Source organism: Cynoglossus semilaevis, chromosome Z (genome assembly GCF_000523025.1).
Source record: "Cynoglossus semilaevis isolate Cse_v1.0 chromosome Z, Cse_v1.0, whole genome shotgun sequence".
Lineage (NCBI taxonomy): Eukaryota > Metazoa > Chordata > Actinopteri > Pleuronectiformes > Cynoglossidae > Cynoglossus > Cynoglossus semilaevis.
Window position 1 is genome coordinate 18,768,492 of NC_024328.1, and position 6,875 is coordinate 18,775,366.

The 6,875-nt window shown below is 38.0% G+C and overlaps 1 protein-coding gene across 1 annotated transcript in view; it reads left to right on the forward strand.

Annotated features, from left to right (window-relative positions):
* The first annotated feature begins 5,473 nt into the window (after positions 1-5,473).
* The window catches only part of LOC103398225 (uncharacterized), a 6,175-nt gene continuing 4,773 nt past the window's right edge, over positions 5,474-6,875 (forward strand). The window contains exon 1 of the mRNA XM_008336758.3: positions 5,474-5,645. The gene's annotated coding sequence lies outside the window, so the exon portion shown is untranslated. The remainder of the gene's footprint in view (positions 5,646-6,875) is intronic.

Genomic DNA, 6,875 nt, shown 5'->3' on the forward strand with positions numbered 1-6,875 from the left:
TAGTTATGCTATGCTAATCTATGCTAATCAAGTAGTGCTAATCAATACCACTACTTTCCTTAGTTTTATTAGCAACTATGCTATTTAGGCCTACAGCTTATTGGTAATTGCTAGTTGCTAGGCTACTTTGGCTATAGTTTACGTCCCTGAAGGCACCCCCCTAACCTCCTCCTAGTGGGAGTGTCTTTGTTTTTGCCTTTTTCCAAATTTTTAACTATGCAGCGTTTATTTCAAAATGGCGATTGTATTGCAAGACACAATGGCGATTCCTTCAATATTTACTGCATTACGTCTTTATCTTCCCCATGGTCTTTTTGGAGATGTTTATGAACTTGTTGGAGATGTTTACGCTCCTTCTTAGTTAATTCTTTGCCTTGTGTTTGTCCCATATTTTAACAATATTAATAATAATGATGAATAACTATATTGTTAATTATAATTATAATAATATTATAATAATAGCAATATTTCAACAAAGATTGTGGTCAACGATCAGTCACTCGCCCACAGAGATCATCGACTGTACCAAGTTTCTACGGTACCTAACGCACCGCAGGTACTGTGAATAAAACTTTCTCAATTTTGACCACAATCAAAACAAAACAAAAAATACACTTAAAACACTTTTATTGTCTCCGAGACTGTCTTTATACAGTTTAATTTCTCTTGGAGACAATCATTCACACAATTCTCATTCACTCAAAACGTCTGAACTATATTATAAAGATTGAATAAATGTATTTAGAACATCTTAACAGTTTTATAAGAAAATGTAATGCATGTTGAACCTCACATTAGACACTATTAGTTTTAGTAGGAAAGTCTGAACGGTCTTTGACCTCTCATCAGACACCATTACGTTTTTTCAGGACCTACAATTCTATTTTTGACTTTCTTCAGTCATGGCTTTTCAACCTATTCGCAAAATGTCTGAACGGTCCTTGACCTCACATCAGACACTAATAGATTTACGTCTAAACGGTCCCAGACCTCACATTAGACACTATTAGTTTTAGTAGGAAAGGCTGAACGGTCGCATCAGACACCATTACCTTTTTCAGGACCTACTATTCTATTTTTGACGTCATGGTTTTTCAACCTATTCACAAAACTTTGCGTGTATTATACTCACTTCACTGCGTGCAGTAAATCTTTATCGCGGGATCGACGTCACCAAGCACCGCTGGATCCATGGAAACCACCGAAGCCTCAAGTCGGCCTTTCAATGCTGAGGTGTTGTCTCAGACCATGCATGGATTTTTGCGATGACCTCCCGGTTTTCCAATGATGTCTTGGATTTTGTCGATCCGGCTCGAAGGACCAAGTTATGTCAGGAAACTTTTTCTGTTTGATAGGACTGTAAAAAATGTTGTTAGTTCATACCCCAGTTTCCTAACACACAAAGAATTCAAATAAAGATCAAATAAAGATCTGATCAAATAAAGAATCAAATATGAGATCTCAAATTTTAAAAGTTTTACTTGCAAGCAAGGAGAGCAGAACAATGGTTACATTCAAAACTGCACTGAGGAACTCCTCAGTGCTCAGAGCTTAAATACAGTTTTTTCACATACACATCAATGGTCAGTAGCTTAACCCTTTACAGCCATATGGTGTTCACGTACCACTTCTGAGCGCTGATTGGCAAAAACTGCTTCAAACAAAGATTCCCCACCAATAGAAAACATGTGCTGTACATGTGCTGAGCTATTCTGCTCAGTAACTCAGGTTAGATCAAAGAAATACACTTTGGATTCTTTTCCTTTTTGATGTTCTGTTTTCCTCATTATTTGGGCAGAGAAACTGGTTCAGGCCGGTTCTGTGACCTGTCTCTATCTCCAAGCGTAACAGTCAGTGCCATCAGTACCATACACCATCCTGTTATGTAAACCATCAGCATGCACACCTTTCTTCAGTACTTCTCCTTTTAGCACAGCATTTAAAAACAAACAGTATAAATTGATATGGAAATTTAATATAATGAATATATCGTTAATATTTGAATAAATATATTTACAACATCTTAACAGTTTATCACAGATGTGTTAAGTTGCTAAGTTTTAGTTGTCTTTGCATATTAAATATTACATGTTAGAATACAGTTAAAAATTGAATACAATTTAAACTAAAATGTAATTTCCTTGTTTGTTTGTTTTTTTTTTTTTTGGTTTTTCTTAAGAACTACTATCATAAAGTGCAGTGACATATTAACTCTGCTGCTCAATGAGGCTGCAGTGTCTGACCTCATTACTGAACAAAGACTTAATGGTTCCTCTTTACTGCTAATGTAGTGATAAAAATGGTGCGTCATCATAAGAAAAGCACCAACTGGGTCATGGTCATGTTTTATTATGGCATACAAATGAACAGGTACAAACGTTTAAAATGATTAGTCCATATACTTTGTACAAATGGACTAAATAATCATACCTGTCATCAAGCTATGTTATGTATCCTTTATATAAATGTATATCACTGCTGTTAAACTGCCTTGTTATTCTTTTCATGTGTACTGTCAAATAACATTTTAATATGGGTCAAGTCACAGTCAAGTCACAGTTATAATGTAAGAAAGTCATTTGAGACTTCTTTAACTATGACATTTCAACACATTTATGTGAAATAATCAAAAGACACCAAATTCATTTAGATTCTTGAATTTTTAGTTTTTTTTTAATGAACATGATACTGTGTACATATCATATTATATATGAGAAATAAAATAACAACGTGCATAAACATATACACATATACAAACCTATCCCCATACACCCACGTATACATATAAACATGAATATGGCATTAAGGGGAAAAAAACAATAGTTATTGGATAACATTTGTATATTCTATACCAGAAAGTCTCTTCTATATATGAAAATAAATTGTACCAATTATTCTCAGATATATTTAATGTTTCTTTTTTTTGGTATGTGTATAAATCAAAACACCCACCAACCCCTTTTGCTGACTGACTTGATGGTCAACACCTCCATTTACCATCATCTGGCCCAGACAGTTGAATGGGTTGAGATGGCAGAGTGACATGAATGTTATCAGGTCCTGCTGACAGCACGAGGTTCTAAGAAAGTCACATGTACTTGAGTGGCAATCGTTGTCTTTTATTTATTCTTTCTTGATATTTTATCTGAATATTTTCAAATATAATTATATAAAAGTGTTACGATTATTGTAATTGTTATTATTTACAAAAGATACCCCCTTAACATAATACAATTAGTTTTGCTGGGTGGATTTAGAGAGAGTGTATGAGTATTTTAGAATGTAACGAATGGTACTGCATTAAGAATTTGAGTTTGATATGTAATATGATATGACTATCTAGACATTTTATGTTTGCTATGATGGTGTAGAGCAGGGATGTCCAAACTTTTTTGGGTGCGGGCTAAAAACAGATAAATAAGCAAAGGTATTATTATTATCATTACTGTTATTGTTGTTGTTAGAGGCAAAAAAAGGTTTTAAACAATAAATGTTATATAAATGTTATACACAACTTTATTTTTGTCAACATCTTAAACATGTGTGTATGATCTTGAACATATTTTTTAAACATTTCACAGCGTCAAAAAGATTTCCACCCGTCGTTGTGCCTTTTAGGCTCATCATATCGAGCAGCTCCTCCGTACAGCAAAAATTGTCATCGACTCCGCGCAAAAAAATTAACAGCTGTGCAGTGTCTGTGGCGTCTGTGCTCTCATCGCACGCTATGGAGTAAAAATCAAAAGCGCAAGCTTTGTCTCTAAGCTGAAGTTTCACGTTAGCTGATAAGTCCTCGATTCTCCGCACCACTGTATTTCTGGATAAGCTGACGTTGTTGAAATCCTGCACTTTTTCTGGGCACATTACTTTTGTCACTTTAATAAGGCACTGTTTTATAAAATCACCATCTGAGAACGGTTTGCCATGCTGGGCAATGAGTTTAGCGACTTCATAACTTGCTGTCGTGGCGTTTTCCTGTGTTTTGTTAGAACGAAAAAAAAACTGCTGTTGAACTTGCAGACTAGCTGCCATTTGCTGGAATTTCTGTGCTCGTTCGGCACCTGTGTATGATGCGTAGCTCTGATGCTTCGTCTCATAGTGCCGACGGACATTATAATCCTTCATCACGGCAACATCTTCATGGCAAATCAAACAGACACACTTTCCGTTGATCTCTTTGAAAAAATATTCATTTTCCCACCGTGTTTGAAATCTTCTGCACTCACTCGCTATCTTGCGTTTCTTCGGTGCTGCCATTTTGGGGACTGGTGTTAATTGTTTTTCTTTGCTTAATTGTGTTTAGTGAAGAAGCACCTTTTCTGACTGGCTCCATCTAGTGTTGAAACTGAGAAGTGCAACAGACTTGAGCTCAAGCGCCATGTGCGGGCCATATTCAATTATATTTTCAGAACTTTTTGTGGGCCAATAAAAACTGCCGTAGTTTGGACACCCCTGCTCTAACCGAATCAACCATGTCGGTGTAGTCAATGATGTCGACGGACACATCCTTCATCCTTCAGCCTTCATCACGGCAACATCTTCATGGCAAATCAAACAGACACACTTTCCGTTGATCTCTTTGAAAAAATATTCATTTTCCCACCGTGTTTGAAATCTTCTGCACTCACTCGCTATCTTGCGTTTCTTCGGTGCTGCCATTTTGGGGACTGGTGTTAATTGTTTTTCTTTGCTTAATTGTGTTTAGTGAAGAAGCACCTTTTCTGACTGGCTCCATCTAGTGTTGAAACTGAGAAGTGCAACAGACTTGAGCTCAAGCGCCATGTGCGGGCCATATTCAATTATATTTTCAGAACTTTTTGCGGGCCAATAAAAACTGCCCCCCCGGGCGCAGGTGGCCCCCCCGGCACCCCTGGTGTAGAGCGTTTGACTGGGTAGCCAGCATCAAAAGTAGTAGAAGAAATAACAACAGAAGTAGGTATCAATTATGTGTAGCAGTACTAGCAGTACTAGTATAAGTTATTGTTATTATATGTTTTAGTGACAGTGGTAGTTGTTGTAGCTGAAAATAGCTGTAACAGAGGTTAATAGTTATGTAGTTGTAATTCCACAAAATTGTTTTATTTCTACCTGACGGAAGTGGGCTGTTCTTCCCTGGGCGGAAACTTGACGTATATATTTTTTATATAAAAAGTCAGTCATGCCCAACCTCTCCCTCTTTCTTCGGATTTTGTGGGAGAGGGGCTCAGGTGGTGTCCTGGAGGAAAATTAATTTTGTTCTATGTGAATTCCGTCAGATCAATAAAGGCGTTGGTGACAGCAGCACGACAGCTTTTTTTAATACACAACGCAGAGGCTACACCGGTTACATAACAGTAGAGCTTTTGTCTTTGTAGTGCTCACTGAAGTAGCTGTACAAACACTTATAACGGTGGTAGGACAAGCTTCAGTAGGTTATTGGCAGGTAATAGTAGAAATAGTTGTATTCTCAGTTTAGTTCAATAGAGGGTGGTGTTGCACCTTTCAGCTTTTTCTCCACCATTAAACTCATCAGAAGAATAGTAAAAAGAAAAATACGGAAGTTCTGCCAGGAAAGAGCTGAGCAAACGTTGTACGGATTTTATTTCCTGTCCTGTCCAACATTTGTTTATACAATTACAACTATTCAGCCCTGTTACAAACTACGAGTAAGTGTCAACCAACCTCTGTTAGTAACTGTTTACCGATCCGTTTTAAACAGTATCCCGTTTATTGAACAAGACCTTCTACTTTGTTGTGATTTGAATCTGTAATTATATCGTTGTTTACCTAAAAACTATTTATATAGACATTATGGACATATAGCCATTGACTAATATGAACTAAAGTAATTCGTCTTGTAAACTTGTGTACATGACGTATTTCCCTTTCGGCTTTGTCCCTTTTTTCAGGGGTTGCCACAGCGAATCAACGTTTTCCATTTTACCCTGTTCTCTGCCACTTCTACTTTGACTCCAACTATCTGCATGCCCTCTCTCACTGCATCCATATATCTCCTCTTTGGTCTTCCTCTTTGTCTCTCTAACATTCTTCTACTAATGTATCCGCTGTCCCTCCTCTGCACATGTCCAAACCATCTCAATCTTGCTTTTTCTCCAACCCTTCCTGTCTGTATTGTCCCTCTAATGACCTCATTCCTGATCCTGTCCATTCTTGTCACTCCTAGAAAGAATCTTAGCATCTTTAACTCTGCCACCTCCAGCTCCACCTCCTGTCTTCTGCCTATTGCTACCGTCTCTAAACCATACATCATGGCTGGTCTCACCACCGTCCTGTAAACCTTTCCCTTCACCTTAGCTGACACTCTTCTGTCACAGATCACTCCTGACACTTTTCTCCAGCTGTTCCATCCTGCCTGTACTCTATTCTTCACCTCTCTTCCACAGTCTCCTCTGCTCTGAACAGTTGATCCTAAGTACCTAAACTCCTGCACCTTCACCACCTCTGCTCCTTGTAACCTCACTATTTCACTGTTCTGCCGTTCGTTTACACACATGTACTCTGTCTTGCTACGACAGACCTTCATTCCTCTTCTTTCTAGTGCAAACCTACACCTCTCTAGGTTCTCTTCTAGCTGCTGTCTACTCTCACTACAGATCACAATGTCATCTGCAAACAACATAGTCCATGGAGACTATGCAATCTGTCCATCACCACAGGAAACAAGAAGGGATTCAGGGCTGATCCTTGATGTAGTCCCACCTCCACCTTGAAGTCTTCTGTCCTTCCAACAGCACACCTCACTACTGTTGTACTATTCTCATACATGTCCTGCACCAATCTAACCTCTACCTATACCTCTCTGCCACTCCTGACTTCCTCATAGAAAACCACAAAAAAGAAAACCTCCCTTGGCACTTTGTCATATGCCTTTTCTA